Source organism: Centropristis striata, chromosome 8, assembly GCF_030273125.1.
Source record: "Centropristis striata isolate RG_2023a ecotype Rhode Island chromosome 8, C.striata_1.0, whole genome shotgun sequence".
Classification (NCBI taxonomy): domain Eukaryota; kingdom Metazoa; phylum Chordata; class Actinopteri; order Perciformes; family Serranidae; genus Centropristis; species Centropristis striata.
This window is the reverse complement of record NC_081524.1, coordinates 23,342,547-23,363,398: the sequence shown is the minus strand read 5'-3', so window position 1 is coordinate 23,363,398 and position 20,852 is coordinate 23,342,547. Positions and strand designations below refer to the sequence as shown.

At 45.0% G+C, this 20,852-nt stretch overlaps 1 long non-coding RNA gene across 1 annotated transcript; it reads right to left on the bottom strand.

The window, feature by feature from the left end:
* Window positions 1-4,576: 4,576 nt before the first annotated feature.
* Window positions 4,577-19,197, bottom strand: LOC131976458 (uncharacterized). Its single transcript, XR_009394797.1, has 4 exons — window positions 19,058-19,197; window positions 13,726-13,998; window positions 8,559-8,824; window positions 4,577-5,252 (listed from the first exon to the last, which is right to left on the bottom strand). It is a non-coding gene; the product is annotated as an uncharacterized LOC131976458 (long non-coding RNA).
* Window positions 19,198-20,852: the final 1,655 nt, after the last annotated feature.

Here is a 20,852-nt window from a genome sequence, read left to right as displayed (position 1 = left end):
CATATTTCTTCTCTTACCTGTGGTGTCATTTATCAATCTAGATAATCTAGATCTCAAAAGCAATGTTTCTGACTGAAATCATGTCCCGATTACTCAAGACAATCCACATACTTTGTTGTGCAGAGTTTTATGTAGGAAAATATATTCTTTCTAATAAAATTCCTCCATGAAACAGCTTGTTTCAAATGTATTTTTGGTGCTTTAAGCACCACAAGCTGAGTGCCTTCTGGTTCCATTATTTTGGAGAGAAGGCAGATATCTCTACTGCTGATCTCTCCAACGCTCTGCAACCCACACCAAAACAATGTAGACACATAAATAGCTCTACAGGGAAGAGAAAAAAAATTTCATTTTTGGGGCAAACTTTCCCTTTTTAAAACGAGGCTAAATTTGGTTGAAAATGTGGGGTTTTATACATCCATGTATCATAAAATATAAATACTGTTGATATATTATAAACATTGCCTCAACAGCATTTCAATGACAGAATGTATAAATATAATTTAACTGCTGATGAAACCAGACATACTAATAAAAGTATCAATACCATATTACAGAGTAAAAGTCCTGCATTCAGCAGTTTTCTTTAGTAAAAGTAGAATCAGCAAAAAAATATGTAAAAATACTTAGAGAATGGAACATAACATTGTTATTATATATTGTATTATTTCAGGTATTCACGTGGTAGAGCACAGTTTACCTAATTTACAACTGTTCAAACTGTAGTTTAATCTACAACAGTGCATCTATGTCATAAAAGGATTGCATGCCTTAAATGTAAAATCATCATCTGCAATATGAGTTTCAGCTTTCAGATAAAAGTGGTGGAGTAAAAAAATGCAATTTTTCTCTTTAGAGACGTAGAAGAAGAAGTACAGTTGCATAAAAGTGAAAATGCCCATACCTTAAAATTGTAGCCACGCAACTTTATTACTCTTTTTTGGTTACAGGTAACTATAACTTGTATTCTAGATGTCTAAAATAACTTTGATCGTTTGACACCAGCAAATTATTAAATCTATTTTCCATGTGAGACTTTGTTTGGCAGATATCTTCGCTCCTGGGAACAAAAGCAGAAATATTCCCTCGTAAAGCCCACAAGAGGAGCAAACTTCAGCACATGATGGTTTCACCTGGAGCCAGTAAACTAATCACAGGTGACATTTCATTCATTTTTCCAATCTGTAGGATAACACCTGAATGCACCATACTGTCACACTATTCATTTATCTCCTCTTTCAGCCTCATTAACAAATAATAATGCAAGTTTAGCAAAAATGAGTTTCCTGCCAGTATTGTGTAATCTTAGTGGAGCAGTCAAAGCGATTTGAAATGGAATCATGTGTGAGCAACAGAAAGCACAACTTTAACCCGGTCAGTGGTGCATTTTATGTGTACAAGGGGCTAAAACGCGGCACTCCATCAATGCCGTCGAGTATCTGGAGAGCCTCGATAATCTTCTCCCAAGACAATCCAGCTCAACACCTCTTTATTCATCATCGTCTATATTTATTGTAATTGGGACGTTTCACAGGACGACGTACCCTTCAAAGCGTCTGAAGCCATTTTGTCTTTACTCGCTGGGCAGCACCGCTGGGAGGCGGCTCACAAAGGTGGACAGATCTGGACGGATGCCCACTTTTTCTTGGCACTGACCACGCTTGCATCCAGAGACACACACATCCTCTGTCCTAGCGACCAACACGTTTCCCTCCAAAATCACACAGAATGGCCTACTAGGGGTGCATTCCTGCATACCAATGACGATTCTGAGGAACTTGTGAAAGGAGCAGCGCCCGAGTTCTTAGACCTTGGACGTGCACCAAAACCTGCCATTTCCCCCTTGCCACCGGCCCTTGTACGCTTGTCCATCAAACTGTTGTAGCTGGAAGTGTGGCCTTCTCATTTTTTTAAGGATCTGATCTGATCCAGGCAACATTAATGTCACCGCGGCGCCATCTTGGAATCTGATCCCCTCCGTCTCAGGATGGGATGCAGCCATTTTGTGCTTTATGTCAAACAGAAGCCACACCCTGCCTCTATAAGAGCGGCTTTAGGATGCACAAACACACAAAGCATCACGCAGGCTGCAGGTTTTTTGTTTTTTTCTCACCGACCTGACAAATCTTTAAGCGCGAACAGCTATAACTTAGACTGTGATCCAACATGGCTGCAAATGACAGCCTGGTTGTACGCCGTCACTCCAGCTTGCTCTAGTGTGCTTAACATTGACACTCAGTTCATTAAGGCCTATAGTGCTTGGCTAATGCAACTTGCCTCTTGGCAGCATGACAAAAACTGTGAATCAGATTATGAGGGCCATAACGCCGCCAAGAAACACTGCAGGGCGAGGGGAGTTGTCACAGAGGACCGGCGCTCGCTCTCTGGATGTTAACGCCAGGGACATAATGTAATTGCAGCCTGCCCTGGTTAATAAGGGCACTGTAATATTTGCATGGAGCTGCTGTTTATGTGTACTACGGCTCATTTCAACACGCAGCGCAGCTGTAAACAAGAGGAGAGCGGCTTGTAAAGCCTCTGCTGCTACGCACCGAGGATGCAGACACCCAAGGGGGTGCGTTGGAGCCGCGTTAAAAACCTCTTTCATTGAATTACACGAGACTTCATAAAAGAGCGGGAATGAATGAAAAGAGCTGCATGATCAACCTGTACTGTAAAGGGTTACATTTCATTTGTTTTACAGTGGGATTACCCCTCTTTTACATGACAATGCTAATGAATTGTGAGGGGCCCATATGTCGGTGTTGGCGCGTTTGCCATATGTGATGTCAGACAGCAAATCACGCAGGGGAAGTGTTCTGCACAGCACAGGGTGGCCTGCTGCACGCTCACATCACCACAGTCCTGGACGAGAGTGCTGCTGGCCTCTTTGTTTTACTCACATTTGGAATAACAGTAGGTTGCTGGCATTTGTGCTCATTTATACAACAACAATACGGTCAGGAAATTCATCTTTGCGCTGATTAATGCATTAAAACAGGACAGAGCTCTACTGTCTTCCTCGCTGGTAGCTTGATGCCAAACACTCCAGAATATAAACCCACATCCCTGATGGTGTTTTGAAAATTGTTTGATCTCAGGAGAATTGTGATAATCTTTTCATTTGGCTCTAACGTTATGTTGGAGCTGAATTGCAGTTGATTTCTCTGTAGACGTGACTGCTGCAAAAATAAAAAGCAAAACATGTAAAGAAAGCTGTCTGCTATTGAGTAAATTTAGATTTTAAAAAAATGCTTTTAGTAATCTTCAATCTGCACCCTGTCTCCCTTGATAGACACTTTTTAAATTTACATTTACATTTATGTGTTTTGCTGAGTTCCTTCTTTATAGATTTACAGAAAAGAACCCAGCTCAGGTATTTTTCTCTAGCAGCACATGTGGCTGCTGAATGTTCAACCTTTCCATTAATCACCAGATAAACCTGCCACTTAATCACACAGTCAAATTGACAAAGCATGCACAACAGCCATTTTTCCATTGTTTTCAATGTAAACCTTTATTTCTATTCCAACACAGTTTTCCATACAAAGGCACATGCGGTGAACACTCATTCACAGCGATTAGATTGCATAACACAAACATTGCTGCTTATATAAAACAATAAGCTATGTAAAGGCATAGCTGAATAGATATGTTTGATCTGCATTTAAGGAAAAAGAGATTTAGTGCAACCGATTTAATCATTTTAGACCACAATACATGGTTTTCATGCCCCTGGACTGATATCAGAGGAGTGACTTCTTTTTCTTTTCTCTTTTTTTTTTGCTAAAGATTAAAAACATAATTTCAAGCTTATCCAGGCAGATAAGTAATTGTCTTGAGCACTGGGATGTGCATGATTATCAAAAGAATACATTTTCTAAATTAGGCCAAGATAGTCTCCCTTGAATCAATTGCAAAAGCACTGCATAGACATAGATTGTTTAAAGTAATATTTAAAAGATTTGCATAGATTATCAATCGTAATAAAAAATTTGCCACTTCCCGAAAATTAATATAGAATGAATTAGGCTGTGATAGTACTTGCTTTATTGCATTTGGGCATGTGTGTGTGCGTGTGTGTGTTAATGTCAAGGACAGGAAATTAAGGCAGTGTTTGAAGCCAATGTATTTGTCATGTCTCACCCAACGATGTATCATTAGAGCGAAGCAGGTAACTGCTATGAACTGAACTGCTGCGGCTCACTGAGAGCTGGGGAGGTTTTTAATAGTGTGGCGTGTTCTGTATACACGCAGCCATGAGCCCTGCTCCGCTACTTCCTGCTGATCAAACACACTTCTGCCATCAGGAATATTAAACGTGAGTCCACGTTTACTCAGACTGTGGCTCATGGCTGCACAGTCACATCAAAGTCTGTTAAGGCTGCAAATATGAGATTCAATACAAATGAGACTGTATTGTGTCATTTGTCACACTCACACACACACCCTGACTGTAATTTCAGTATATTAACAACGGCAACGTAGGCTCCTCAGAAACCATTTTTCTTCATGGTGTCTGAAGGAATGTCTATAAACTGGTAGCCCAAAATAAAAATCCACAGTAAGGATAAAAGGAGCTCCAAGACGGAAAAATGACCACAAAAAAAAGATAAAACAGTTGCATAGAGTATAAAGACGACAGCTCACTCCTTCGCCATTGTGTCAGCCGACACATGGAGCTGTCCAATCGCAGTGCAGTATTATTCACTGCTGCCGTGGGTCTCACATTCACGTGTCTTTGAGTCCTAGCAACTATAACAAAACAAATCAAACAAAATTCGGGCTACAACTTGTCAAATGAGACCTACAGTAAGTCAAACCTATGTTAGTTGAAGACACATTATATTGCTTCATTTCTAATTATTATTTTTATTTTATATGTAAGAATAATAATTACACAATTCAGTGCCACACCCTCAAGAGTCACAACAGTTATGGACCGGTTAGTCCACAGCTGCAGATCTTCAGCCTGAGCCCCTTGTCCTGCAGTCACAGTCCACTGTGATGTTTGCTCGGCTAAGATGCCAAAAGGCGCCCGCAGCCAGTCTTGCTCGGGTCACACAATGCATCACACAGCCGCATCGAAGAGGTGCAAACAGTGCGGCGCTGTTCCAAAGTCACGGCAGGTATCGCATGCAGACCTCCTCCTTGTTTAGTCCTGGCTGAGAGGCTGACGGAGGAGTCCTCCTGCTATCTCTCCATTGTTTGCTCTGGTTGTTTTGGATCCCCCCCTGCACCGACACATTCACCTGCAAAGAGAAAGATGACATTAAGACACGGCTTGGACTCCTCCGAGTGAGCCAAAACACACAGTGATGCCAATCATGTGAATGTCAAAACAATTATTTGAGACAGTGGACTGTGAATGCCAATTTAGGGTGTATCAAAAGAAGGCTTGTTCTTTAAACATGAAGAATAAGTGAGGGGGCATTCCTCGTGTGGCCTAAATCTGGCCGAGGTAAGCACAGCTCCGTGTACCAGCTGAAGGGATTGGGGCTGAAGTTGAAAGGCCTTAGCAGGAGCCTGGTACGCTACGAGCTGCTAATACAAAGAGGAAGCATGTGACACACCCTAAGCTAGGCTGAGTTGGACTTCAGAAGGCAATCAAACCCCCTTTTTTTGTCACATTTTCAAGCAGCTCAGACAAGCAACTTAAAATATTACAGCAGGTCAGTGAGTGCAGAGTGAACCGATAAAGCTGCCGTCCAGCCTGGCGACAGAAATCAACAACCATCGTGGTAATTAGCATCGCCTGAGCTATTAGCAAGCATCACGTTAGACTTGGCATTTAGCATTACGCCGTTACAGAGCGGGTGCACTCGGCCAGAGGGGTGGAGGGGGGCGGAGGTGTGGCTAACAGCGGAGGGTGGTGGTATAAAAGGCAGTTTCGGGTATTGGTGTCGCTTTGAGTTATTGGCATCATGGTCTTGTTTTGTTGAGAGGACTACAGTGAATAAGCTTGTTAATGGTAAATTTACAGCCCCAGCATGTGGCCTAATAAAACCAGGGGATAGAGGGGATGATGAGAATGATTGCGATTTTGTGTGTGTGTGTTCAGGAGTGTGTGTGTGTGTGTGTGTGTGTGTGTGTGTGTGTGTGTGTGTGATGGGGATGAGGAGGGGGGGCGTAGTTAGAGAAAGGGAGAGAGAAAAGTGGAAGGCGCCGGTAATTAAGAGTCTAAAAGAGTGTGAGAGAGGCGCACACCGCTCAAAGCAAACTTTGAGCCTGGATTCCTCACTTTTTATTTATGCACCCCGACTCAAACCCCCCATCCCTCTTCACTCTCTCCCTCGCTCTTTACTTGTCTCCCCCTGCTGAATGAATAGCTATCACAGTGCTACGGTGTCCCATCTAGCAACACCCCCCACCACCCATCCTCCAGCCCTTTCTCTGCAACCCCCCCACCCCTCCAGCACTCCTCTGAATAGGGAGCCGAATTGAGCAAACAGTCAGGCTGTCAGCTCAATAGGAGGTCTGGCCATGAACTTGAAGTCCTTCCCAGGCCCCCAGCCTCACATTAGGGTGGGAGGGGTGGTGGTGGTTGGGGAGACGAGAGGGAGGAGGGGACAGTGGTGATGGGGGGTTGCAGCCAGACTTTTGGGGGGCCCCTACGTGCCAGTGTTGGGGGGACCCCTGCCACAGAGGTTCCCAAGGCTGGTGCTCTTGCTGGAGCAATGGGGGCAGGGTGCCCCAGCTGCCTGCTAGCCCTCCCCTCCCTCTGCAGCACTCAGTCTGGGCAGGAGGGGTGCTGATGATGGGGTTTGTGCAGACGGGACAGTGTCTGCTCCCCTGCCAAAGCTCCCCTAGACCCTCACACACACTCTCACGAAGACACACACACACGAATACACAGATCCAGACACAAGCTGCCGGAGGTGCCCACCCCCTCACCTCGACTGGCTCCCAGCCCTCCCAGGCTTCTCATCATCTCATTAGCCAACGCCAGCCACTCCACTGTCTACTGTTTGCATTGTTTTGGGCTCTGCATAATTTACACAGTAAATTGAGAACGGCCCCGGCCCCTTTTGCTCAATCTACCACCTGTTTATGGAGGCCTGGCCGTGATTAGTGCGCTTTGGGTTTGACACAGTTACCGCAGCACTTCTCAGGAAAGCCAAGCGACGCCTCCGCTTTTAAAGGCTGCATCGTCAGAAATATAAACGCAATAAGCTGGGCATGACCTAATTTGAGAACTGATATCATTAAATGTTAAATCTGTGTAAATATTGGAAATCAATGTTGACATTTAAAGTGAAAGGTTTTAGTGAAATTAAACCTTTTCTTAAACTTTGACCAATTGATTTTCGATTCTGACTTTTACACTTATAATTTGAGAAAGTTTTCTTGGACCTTCAATAATGAGATGCTTTCCTGTGTGTAGCAACAGTCTCCTTTTCTTCTCTCACCTTGACCCAACAGGGAGTATCAGCAGTCTCTGTGTGTTCCCCCTATGGACTGGCACCCTACTGAAAGTTAGCATTAGCATTGTCTCTTTGACCTCCACACCACAGACACAAACAAAGGGAGGTCTCTCTGTTGCGGGGACAATGGCGTGCATTGTTTACTGGCTTCCTTACCTAATCAAGCCCAGCCAATGCTAATTGGTGTTTTGGTTTAAGCGGTTTTCAAAGTTGGGAGCTCCCCGGTTAGAATAATGCTGCACTATAACGAGCTCGCTCAGGGAGAACAATACTCAACTTGTCTGAGTACCGACTGCCCTCCAACACTCGCCACTCGCACAAAGAGAGGCTTTCCAGTAGCGAGACTCTGCTTATCGGGGTCCCACTTTCTCACTTCTTCACCATCTCTTCTCTATTATTTCTCCCTCTCTCTCTTGCTTTGTGTTGGTTTTTTTGTTACACACTGCAGTGTCCCTGTATGAGAATGTGAATAGCGGCTCATGGACATCATCACTTTCCACTCGACAGATGTGCCCACCTTGACATTTCTTCTGACCTCATTTAGGGAGTTGAAGAAAAGCTGAAGAGGTTTTTGGAATGAATCTAAAAGTCAGCTCTGTTACAGAAAGACAAAATTCTTTTTTAAAAGCCACCACATTGTTTCATGTCTGTGGCTTAAATATAGTGCACACATCCTAGAGTGGAGTCATGGAGTTATGAAATGTGCATCTGTATTGTCCAGAAGGAACGGCTTGCATCGTATCTCCAAAATGGCAGCCGCCGCCATGTCGGGGCACGCATGTGAGGATGGCATGAGAATTCCCAAACGGGAAAGAAAACATGGCGCTTCAGAGGACAGATGCCCACTGAAAGCCTCCTGAGAGAGGCATTGAGAGCAGAGTGATTTAATGTGAACACACATACAAAACACGCTCCGCCCACATCACCACATCAACTCACCCTCCCCTCCACCCATCAGTGCATCTTGTGAATCCTGCAATTAACAAACATATCCGAGGTGATTAAAACGGAGGCTATTGCCCGCTGGAGAAGGGGAGCGAGGGTACGGGGAGGTGGTAGAGGAGAGTATGGAGGGTCGGGATGTCGCTGATGGAAAGATGCAGCGTGGCGGGCGCAGTGGGTTTGGTGTGTTACCTGCACTGACTGGTCTTCCCACTTCCATTTCATGCCAGCGTTGCTCTAAGATGGTGGCGCGGGCTGCGTCTCGCTGTACAGGAAAAAGGGGCAGTCTGCTGAGGATGGAGCGGAGGAGGAAGGAGGAGGCGGAGGGAAGAGGCGATGCAGAGGAGGGCGAGGAGAGAGGGAGGGCAGAATCAACAGCAACCCCTCCTCCTCCTTCTTCTCTGTTTTTCAGTCTCCTTTTGCCAGCTTTCCTTCAGTGGTGGTGGTGTGGTGGTAGCCTGCACAGAAAACGGGAAAGGGAAAATCAGAGGGCAACAGGGAAAATTTTAAGAACGTGGTTTATCTATCAAAACGCACATGTATAGTTCACGGAACCATACGATTGCGAGCCATGCGCACACATGAATGCATGTATACACACACACATGCACACACACCCACCTTTTCATGTCTGTTCTCATGGTACAGTCTGCCCCTGAGCATGCAAATGACTTTCATTATGCAAATGCATGCAAATCAGATCCAACCATCTGAGAATCAAGGGTGGGAAAGAAAAAAAAAACTCGACACAGAGATTGAATGAAAGAATGAAAGAGAAAAAGGGACAAGAGAAAAATCCTTTTGAGTGGCAGGAGGCGGTAAGTTAGGTAAACGCTCTGTGGAAAACAACGGTAGCCCAATCGGACAAACACGATTACCTTCTTTTACTGTCTTAATTTTTTTTTTTTTTTTAATTCCCTGCATCCTTGTCATTTTACACCAGGATTGTTTCATTTATTATTTCTGTCTTTTGTAGCAAAGGCTTCCCGATTGTAAACACTCTGTTACTTTAATTCAGGGATACTGATGATGCTCTACATTCCTGTCACCACGTACTTTGCGTCGGACAGCTGCAGTTAAGCATTAGTGGGAAACAATGCAGCATTTTCAGCAATGGTCGAATTGTAAACAGCTTTTCAGCACTGTTGACACTCACCAGTTAAGCTAACTTGAATCTGACGTAGCTCCGGTGAATCCTACTCTAGTGTTATTGTGCATTTCTTCTAGCCTTTACAGTCTGTGCTCTCAATTCAAGTCGTCTCTGGCTGCAGCCTCCCTCATGTGCTCTGTTTTTGTCTGTGCATCAGTGCAAAATAATAAGCAGGACTAGCTTAAAGCACTTCATTAGGTGGCTAAATGCTATTAGCACTAACACAGACCGACCACTGCGGATATCAGATGAAAGGGGTTATTTTTAATTGCTTGAAATCAGCGTCTGTCTCTTCCAAAAATCCTTTTCCTCAATTACTCACACCTGCCCATGCAAACCTGCGAGTCTAAAACCAAAGTAGCACAATGTAGCCAGCTTGCTAAGTTCAATATTCACTAGCAGGTGGAGTCTATATCTCACAGGTTTAGCTGCATAGTTCGTGAACCCTTCTATTCAAAGAAATCAACAAAGAAAGCTGACTAATCGGTGAACAGAGCACGCTGTCTGATTTTGCTAATACTCTGAGCCCGGCAGAAAGGATCTTCCATTAGCCAGCAGAGGAGGGAGCCAGCTTTTGTCTCTGGGTGTCAGAAGGGGAAGGCTACGTCTGAAATTGGAATAAGGTGGTAAAAACAGGGGTGACTTGGAGTGTGAGAGAGTTGGGGTGGGTAAGCAGGGAGGGGAAGGACTACAGGGGTGGGGTACTGCTGAATGGTGGCAAACCTCTCCTAATTGGCACTTGACATTTTTTTGCCATTGGCACTGGAGTGGGCCAGCTTTCAAGCCCTCTCCGGGTCCTTGTTGGAAAAGTGCCTTATGCAAATATGGCGAATGGGCTCTATTGTGAAGCCTCTGATATTAACAGCTCACGCAACAATGAAATTGTGTGCTTACTCTGGACTCGTAGGTGTGTGTGAGAGAGCTAGACAATGGCAGCGGGAGCAGCTTCAGTCTGAACAGACCCTTCATCGGATGCTTTGCCAAGTCATTTCACCAGAATGGGCTTTTTCTGAGGGCCGAGGCTCTCGGTAAAAGCTTTATTAACGACTGAAACAAACAAATGCATGCACTGTTTTGCTCTGGCTCTGAGAGTGTCTGTTTATACTGCTGCTGAATGGCTCGATTTATTGTGGTTGAAAATACTGAAGGTATGGATAGAAAAGGCTTCACTCATTCTCTTTGAAAGACATTTCCCCTCTTAAAACATCACTGTCTCAGTTCTAAATGTGAAAATGTATTCATGCTTCAGTGCTGTGCCGCACTCCCTCTGATATTTCTTTCTTCCTCTGTGTGCCCGCATTGTTTACCCTTAACTCGCTCCCTTGGGTGAGCACAGCTCGAGATCTAAAGATATCTGCAGAATCCCTTTGGAGAAAACTTGGCAAATCACTGGAGAAATGTTGCAAAACTGAGCTACATTTTCAAAAGCAGTAAAAATGATAAGAGGCCGGTGCTAGACAGCTAGGCCAAACACACTCTCGACTAAAACTTCTAAGTCGACAAGGTCTGAAGCATTCTTGTCGTCTAAACACACAAAGCAAGTTTCATCTTTAAATCCATGCAACTCAAAACCAACAGAGAGGCAAACAGAGCAGCGGGTCAGACAACAGCAGCCACCCCCCGTGTGGTCCGAGCACAGTCAAAGTACACCTGTTACTGCTAAGTTGCCAAACTTAATCTCCTTTGTCTGGGGAGGCCCATTGACTTTTGCGACTGCTTAAGATACATTCATTTCCCTGTGAGCGCATGGGGGTGGAGGGAATGCCGATGTTGTAGAAAATAACAGGGTCTGGCTTCTGCTCCGGCCCAACAGCGAAGCCATTTTCCAAACCCTGTTGGTGTGTTCCGTCGAGAGAAAGAGAGGCAGAGAAAAGGGGGCAAGAATCACTGGGTCTTATTCAGAAAACTGTCTGGCTGCTCGGACCCGGCAGGGGTGAAAGGGAGGCAAAGGGGCGCATTGTCCGTCAGTGACAAGTGGACTAGCTCTATTGACTGTAAAGTCTACTGGTGGGGGGGCAAGTAGGACCCGACCACAATGGCTGTTTTTCTATTTGACACTTGGAGTCTAAATCTGCTTGCCTAGTGCATGAAAGCGAAGACAAACCCACCACCCTCCTCCTCTTCGTTCCTCTCCCTGCCTTCTTTCCTTCTCTACCCTTTTTCTCCGCGCTCTCTTTCTATTTCAGACACTGCCATGGGACACAGAAAATGAGAGAGAGCTAAGGCCCTAAGGTGGTTTTTAGGAACTCTCCCATCTCCGTGCCATTTTCAGGGAGGCAGAAGCTAAGACCGGCTCTGCTCCGGGGTCCCCAGTGTGAAGTGCTAGTGATATAACTGTGCCACACACAGAGCCAGTACAAAGCATTTGCACCATGACATGCGTCTCCCAGGGCACTGCTTAGGGTATAAACACAATCTGTCCAAGACTTCAGTTCCCATTTACTCCAACACTGTAACTGACACAAAAAGGAAGCAAAAGGAGGCAACTTGTCCATGCACTGCTTAAAACATGCCCGTCTGCTACCTGTTTAATGCAAAATTCGTAAATGCACCTGCACAGACGTACAAGATATTTATCAGGCACAATCAGGAATCTATCATTTACAGTAACAGATCAAAGCTACGCCACACTCACAAGTCTACACTGCTATAAAAACACGTCGGGAGCAGCACAATAGAGAGGGAACCAGGTACTACTTTGCCACCCAAGAAGGTGACATCTCTGGCTGTCACTTCCTGTCAAGGCCCTCGTTCCTCTCTCTCACTAGCTGAGCCCAGAGCTCAAATGTCACACTCAGCACCTGCAATGCAGCAGGCAGGCAGGCAGGCAGGCACAACTGCAGGGCTTGAAGAGATTGACATTGTGAGGTGAGGTTGCCACATGAGCTTAGAGGAATTTCACTTTGGCCCCGCACAACTGTTTAGAATTTGTACCATGTCATGCTGAATACATTTAAACTCCAGGGTGATGTTTTAGCTGAGCCATGTTGCGGCAGCAAACCCGCCATGTGGAATATGTATTACAATTGGAGTTCACTGCTAGTCTGGTAGCTCCAAAGCCTCAAGACCTTGGGAGCAATCCTTAGTGGCCTCTCTCAGCAGGAGCGACCCTCTAGCTTTGATGGACAGAAAAGAAATCACACCTTCAATCAGCCATCAGAGGCCTTGAGGTTGAAGATCTGATTGACCAATTACTCCTCACCATGAGCCCAGGCAAAGAACCTTAAGGCTGAGATTGTTCTCCGTCTCTCCCTCATGGATCTCGTCACTGGGGGCACTTTCTGCTTGATTGCCCCTGGACCACTCCCCCCTCTGAGCATTGCGCGCACACACAGCAGTATTCAGCGAGATCCCATCAGGCCTTTCCACATGGTAGCACCTCATGCAATGGAGGCTTTGCCACGGCCCATTCACAACCAAGCCAACTGTCACGTCAAATCAAACAACGGCCAGGACCCCAAATCAAACATCTTTTCACCCAAAAGGGAGAAAGGAGTAGGTGGGAAGGAGGAAAAAAATCAACAACGGCTAACTTAACAAAACTGGCCTCAAACAAATTCTTGTTGGTTCGCTTAGGTGCCGGCGGGGAGTTGGGAGCCCGGATTAACTCCGAGGGAGCATTCTTAACTCACACAATCCCGTCCAAGTCGGAAAATATGTATAATTCATAGCACCGTATGCAGCTCCTATGATATAATAGGCACACATTCTTCTCATATTGCATGTTCTTTTAATGCCAAAGATGCAGCCAGCAAAGCTGAAATTCATGGAACCAAGTGAATAGATCCATCATTGACCAAACTGGCTAGCACACTGATTAGCTAACAGCAACTTGTTAAACGACTTGTCAAAGTCCACCAGCTTTGGTGAATCAGTGTGGGTCTTTTTCAGCAAGCCCGTCACTCCCGGCCATGTGATACTATGGCTAAGCCCCTGCATGCAGCCCCACACACAAGGATCATGGGGCTTATTAGATTAAAAGTGATCCTGTTGCACCAACCGTACTGCTATGGATCACTGCCACTGGCTGCAGTACGCAATACGTACGGCAATGTCCCGTTTATTTCTACATGCCTAACCGGATTCTGCATCTCGAAATGTTGATGGATTGAAACAGCATAAATAATCGGACAATTGCGGTAAAGTAAGGTTTGTCTGAAGGCTTTGTGGACCTACAAGCACTCACACACATACAGTCATGCATCCTACCTTTTACTGCATTCGGCTCCTTTTAAATGTCGTCCATTTTCTTCTGTCGTGTTGCAGTTCTGATGGCAGAGTTTGTACTTTTTGTTGAGGGAGGCGCGTTTGGGGTCTTGATGCCTTTTCAGGAGTGTAATGGGATTCTTGTTACTTTCGGTTATCTAGCTTTATGAAGAATGTACATCACTCATACAGCTAGATAACCAAAGATAACAACCAACCCCTAAGGCTACCCATCCTCTCAAGCCTCAGGCGAAGTGACATGGCCCAAGTTCTGACCTGTAAGCAAAGGAAAATTTGTTGATATAAACATAATTATATGCCTCCACATCTTTGATTTTACATGATTTGAATGATTACAGACTAACTTTGTTAAAATGAATGTTAAAAAAATAAGCAGAGTCTAGAAATCCAAGCGACAGCAGTTGACGCCAACACTGAACAAAGATGTTACTCTTCTGGCTTGAGGCCTTTTTTTTCCTCACTCAACCTACAGCAGCCCTTAAATGTCCTGACCCTTCGTCTTGTGACGTCAAAGTGGCCCCTCACCCCGCCTCAAACCGCCTCAGCCAATTGGAAACGTCCCTTTGTGCACAGAAAGCTTTGACTGGCCCACAAGTAAAGCCTCTATATCAAAAACTCCCCAAAGTCAAACAATCACTGAGAGGCACCGATAAAAAGGAAAAAAAATGTTCGCAAGTCGTCAAACCGGCCCAAACCGGTTACGGCGCCAACCTTGCCTTCTCCGGCCCAGCGCCCATCCCTATGGTGCATCCGCCTCACCCGCTGACTGGCTCCATAGGAGGGTGATAGCTTCAAACAACGCCCCCTGCCACGGCCCAAATGCATTTTTAAATTAAAAGATCCTGGCTGTTTCACTACAAAAGAAACTGGTTTGTCTTCATTTACATTATCTGATGCCAAAGCAGTCGGCCCACGCTCGAGGTTGGCGTCAAGGCGAAGATAGAGGGGTTTAAGGCGTACATACACACTGTGCATATACACTAACGGTGATGTAATACAAATACGCACACACGCTCAGACATATTAGAGCATGAAGCACATGTCATGGACGTGTCCTTTCACACCCAAATATTTCCACAAAAATAAAGCAAAAAGCAGTTTGTCACATGTACGGTATAGACAATGCTGTAGCTCACACACACACACTCTTCTCACACGCCGTGGTGACACATGGCACAAGGCCCCTTCTAATTAAAGCTGCTCTGTGTGCCCAGATCCCTGTTGTGGCAGGCTCCTCCCCCACCAACACCACCGCCAAGTAAAGCTCTACTGACTGAGAGCAGAGAGAGATGGAGAGATACTGGGGGAGAATGTGTGAGAGGGAGAGAGTGACAGAGGGGGGCGAGGCATAGAATATTCTCGCCCTCCATCACACACACCCAAACCTGAACTACACGACTTGACTGGCAACATGCAGGCTTTAGCAAAAATGGCTACATCCCTGTTAGCAAACAGCAAATCCCACTGGCATTGTTCTCCCTTTCACGTTACAGAAAACACATCCACTCTCTTCTTCTTCTGCTGTCTGAATCTGTGTAAATTTCTAAAAAAAGGTGCTCAGGAGGCTGCCACCTCGACACGTATATTCGTCAAGGTGCTTTGTTTCCATCCACAAGGACAAAGTGAGGCCCTTTAAGAGCAGAAACATGCCTCAGCTCACACAATGCTGCTGCACTGGACACACGTATGCAGCTAATGTGTGAACTTCACGTTTAGATACACAGTAACAGTTGATAGGCTTATGCACACACACACACACACACACACACACACACACACACACACACACACACACACACACTCTTATCTGCAGTCATAAATGAAAAATAAGTATGTTTTCTTCATAAATTGCACAGTCAGATAAACTATTAATTCAGATAATTCTTTTTTTGTGCAAAAAAATAATTAAAAGTTCAAATAAAAAAACCTAATTACGTAATAGTTTCACTTTTATTATTTCTGCAGTATTTTCAGGTACATTAATAACCTACAACATTTTGAAAATTCAATTATTTTTTATTTGAAAATCTCTTTTAAAATGCTTTCATTTACTACTTCCTGTTTTAAAAAAAAACATTCACTTTGATGTTTAAAGTCATAAGTAATTCATCATGATATTATTTTGCACGAGAATGGTGCAATATTAACAGTGAGATGTTTAATCGCTGCAGACTATGCTGTGAGCTTTATGACTCGTTTTCAGATCAGATATATTTTCACGATTTCCTCGCTTGATAAAGAGAAGGATAATTATATGCAGATTGCACTTATTTCCCCATTATCATTAATAGTCCCTTCATTAACACTGGCTTATTCGTGACTGTGCTTCTATTATATAATTCTAATAAATTGATACAATTTCAATATTTGTCTTCTGAGTTTATAACCCCCACAACGTTCGCTTTTCACGATGCATTTCACCCGAGGAATTATTCACGCTGTGAGTTCAGAAAATGAAGCTAAAGTGTCTCCAAAGTTTAAACCAAAAGACCCCCACAGAGTCACACTTACAGCGGCCTCTTCTCTCCTCTCACCTGAGCTCGGATCAAATCCAAAAATCACATTAAAAGCATCAGTCGTGCACCGAAATCTCTCTCTCCACCGTTTAAACAAACCCCATCAGGCTGTGCTATTGGCCAAGAGGTGCATGACGTCAACAAATCCGGCGCCTCTAATTGGAAATAATTAATGCGAAGGTGCAGAGCTGATTAGCAAGAAATTGATTCTTATTATAAAGTCTCATTGGTTATCATCTGATTTAAAAACCAGGTGGTTGAGCATTTCATTTACGCAATTGTATGTCACAGTTTGGATCCTCTGATTGAATGCTGCATTCTGAGGACACAAAGGCAATTACGCACGAGTTTTACGCAAGACATAGGTATTTTACGCACAAGTCAAAGCGATATTTAGAGGAGGACATTTAAAGGTGGTATTTTGTACAATTAGCAGAATAGAAGAAGCACACTGGGGTGAAAGTTTAGGCCTGATTGCAGACACACGATGGGGCTGAACACACACACACACACATTGCACACACACACACACACACACACACACACACACACACACACAGTGCACACACACACACACACACACACACACACACAGTCACACTGTGGTGTATGGAGCTGATTCGCTGAAAGTGACGATTTGTAGAAATAATTCAATCATTTCCCACGCGTCCTGTATGTAATAAACTAAACCTAATGAACATCGCTGATATTGTCTAGATTTTACAAAATAATGGCGTAATATTTGGCTGCGGCTGTTTTCATCATATTCGTGTTTAAATCTTTAACTTATGTTTGCTTTTTACAAACCCTTTGTTTAACAAGTGATAAATACTATTCCACTTTTAAATGTATAAATATGTATAACTTTACTATTGCTTGTGTTCTTTTGACTGTATATCATCATATAACCCGTAGTTTCTATTTCTTTAAATATCAAATATATTATTCCCCTAAAGTTCCAAAAATATCCAAAGTGACTACAGAAGCCTGTGTGTTATGTGAGTGACAGTGAGAGCTGGTAGCCCATATTACCTACAGTAAGCCACGTGTTGTGAGGCCGCTGAATGTCTCTCCAGGGATCCCTGGAAAAAAGAGACGATCATTTTATTCTTCAAATGGACTATACAGCACGGAGGAGCCAGATTGCCCCATTTTACATACTGCAGCCTTCAAACAGAACAGACAATCAGCAAACTGCGTTTTGCAACAAGGAATTGTTAAATGTTTAAATAAATAAGAAAGAGTCAGTGATGGTGGGCGTAAAAAGGTGCAGACCCCAGCCGCGTGTATTCTAACAGCACATTCATTACTGCAAAAAAAATCATGTACAACCTTTCTTTCATATTGTTGAACATAAAGGAAGATGTTGCAAAGCAGGTGTTGCAAAATTATCACTAAATTTCACTGCAATGGCACACACAACTTTGGCTCCGTGTGTGTGTGAGTGTGTGTGTGTGTGTGTGTGTGTGTGTGTGTGTGCACTGTGTGGTGCAACGAGTTAAATAAAAAAATAAATACCATAAAATTATCTAATTTACATTAAAATATATTTTTTAAAAATTCTAGTTTTAAACTAAAAACATTTCTAAACGTTGTTTTCAGATTGGCATTGACCCCTGCGTGCATACACATTAATACTCTCATGTTCATCATGTGAAATGTTGCATAATCCCCCTTTTTTGTCGCTTCACACCCCACTCAAAGCTCCACAGGCACAGGTTTTCTCCCCCGGTGTGTCCAGGAGCCCACACGTGTACTCGGCACTGGCCTCGGTGCACACGTGTGGACTGGATATTTGGCCTTGTGATCCCTTTATCCGCCAGCTAAGGGTGTGAACGCCACCACTTTGTTTTATTACGCATGCATTGCAGGCCTGTCTGCTGGTAATCCTCATATCTGAGCCACATGGCCGCATAGAGTCCTGCAAGGGCTTAATTTGGACAAAAAAAGGGAGAGGAGAGAGAAAAAAGGGTTTTCTCCTTTTGTCCCCAGACCCAGATCGTGTCATATTGGGTGGGTCTCTGGTGCCATATGTTGCCTGACTCTACCGCTCCCGCTGCCACAGCGAGCCGGGCTGGAGAAGTGACCCTGCTAAGTGCCTGGAGGTGTGTATGAGGAATGAAATCAGGGCTGGAAGCGCCTTTTGGCCTTTGTGGCGCCCTGTGAATGGCGCATATGAAGCCTGTGCACAATGCGTCATTGAGGCTGTGAAACAGGGGAGTTCTCGCTCAAAGCAGCGCCAAAACCACGTCTAATTACAAGTTGCATTTCATCATCTGAGCAGAGAGTGCAGGTTTGGCTCTGCATGCTCATCTGTGACCTTTCACTGGGCCTGGGCACGATCCCACACTCCATATAAGAAATGGGATAATTAGAGTTTTTCTGTATCTCTGAAGCCTTTGATGCAGTTTGAAAATCAAATAAAAGACAAAATATGCACATTTTATGCTGAGCAATATGTTTCCACCGCGTCCTCGCTGCCAGCAGCTGCCATTCTGAATGAAACACCACCTCCTACTTTACACTCCTCAGAGCATGAAGACAGATAAAGAGACAGAAATAAGAAAAAATATCACATTTAGAGCTGAAGACCTGCTGCTCAAACACTCAGCGCCCATATTCGCCCGCTGCTGCCACATCCAGACTATACACGCATCCTGCTCCGTTCTGTGTGCAGGTTGGCGACGTATACACGGCGCGGATGCAAACGCGTTTTCCTCCGCTTTTTAGCCGATATTCCGCACCTGGGTTCACATTCCCCCCCTTTGAAGAAAACACAGCTTATACTTCATACTCACGCCGTCGTCTGCGAGTCTCTGCGGGGTCCGCTCTCCAAAAGCGAAAACGAGCAGCTCGGGAGATGGAGACCAACTGAGCTGCCGGAGGCTGGACCGCTCAGTCTTCATGGCTGCGGCTGGCCGTGACGTCTCTCTGGCTCCATCCATTCAGCTTCCCTCGGACGGGTTTTCCCCCTGTTTTTATTATCATCCCCATTATTTCCCGCGGAGGTGGATCTCGCCTCCCCCCCTCCTGCCCGCGCCGTCCCTCGCACTCGCCATTCCTCGCGTCAGATGCAATATGAACTTAAAACATGCCAGCTCTAAAAACATATACTGCCACCAAGGCCCTCCCCTTTATGACACGATGCAGGTCTGTTTTTGTCTCCACCCTCTAAAAAATGAAAGCAGACGTGGTGGTGAATGGGCATGGACGCTCAACTTCTCTGCTCTTATGGATCACAATCATGGAAACTGCTAGTCTGAATTCATGTTACATTTCTTCTGGTTTCATTACATATTTCAGACTAAACCAGAAAAGTAATGAAATATTAGCATCCACTCTTATATAACATAAAACCTGATGGCCAGAGTAATAATTGATTCTCTAATTACGCGTAAATGTGCACCATAAGCGCGTCCACACATGCTGCATCCACTCTATTGTGCGGCTATTCGGGAGTTTCACGTATCAAGTGTGGCGTTTTGAGCCCCGTTTTGGCTCATGTGGGATTATAAAAAGTTTCGTGTAATCTTGTCTGGCTACTAGTATTCGTTTGACACAAAGCCCCCGGCGGAGACTGCGGCCTCGCGCTCATGCGCCTGGATCAAGTGCGCACATCCACTATTCTCATTGTGTGCGTCTTTGATACAGAGGAGTCCAGGAATGTGACCAGGGGGTGAAGACCGTGCAAATCAGCTTTTACTGTCACAGCCGAGCCCAGAGCCCGCAGACAAGAGCCAAGAAAGGGGGTCTGGGTCACTTGATTATCATAATAATCAGATCGCGGGGATAAAAATCTCCTTTGAATAAATTACTGCTTCAATAGGAGGCGCGACTGCCAAAGAGACAACTTTGTCAGCCCCCGGTTTGTTGTCGGGGGGTTCTCTCTGCCTACCAATGTCCCGGGCTCCCCTTTTCTTTCTCTCCAAATTTTGGACGCTTTCCTGGAGATCAAACTCTAAATACGGCTACTGTTTCTCTCCTCCCCTCCTCGCGCCCTCGCCGATGCCTGGTTACCGAGTCCGGGCAGGCAGGCAGGCAGGCAGGCCTCGAGCTCCTCTTGGGAAAGCGAAGTGGTTGGTGGTGGCTAATGGGCTAAGGAGCGGGCACAATAGGCCGGGTGCACCATCCAGCCACCCTCCTCCCCACCTCACCCCTCCTCCCCCCATCATCCCTCTCTCTTATTCCGTCGGCTGCATGGGAACCCGGGCACCGAGGTGGACCAGGGGCCGCTCAGCATTGTGGTGGCACATCCCAAGTTCATTAGCACCCATCAGGCCATTCCTGCAGGGCTTGGCGGTTAAACCCCCCTCACTACCACCTTCTCCTCCTGCTCCATCCAGTTTACTCTGCACAGGCCTGAGACTCAGAGCCAGCTCACATGTTTCTGCATGAAACAGAATTATTGCACAGAACTGACATGTTTAATATGCACATTGGTATCACTGCAATTAGAGTAATACACTTAGGATAACTGCTGCAACTTAAATAACTGCATTAATAATTCTAATCATAAATAATATGAAACAGCCTGACTTAAATGACAAACTAATAACTGAAAGTTAAATTGTAGGCAATTATGTCCCTAATTAA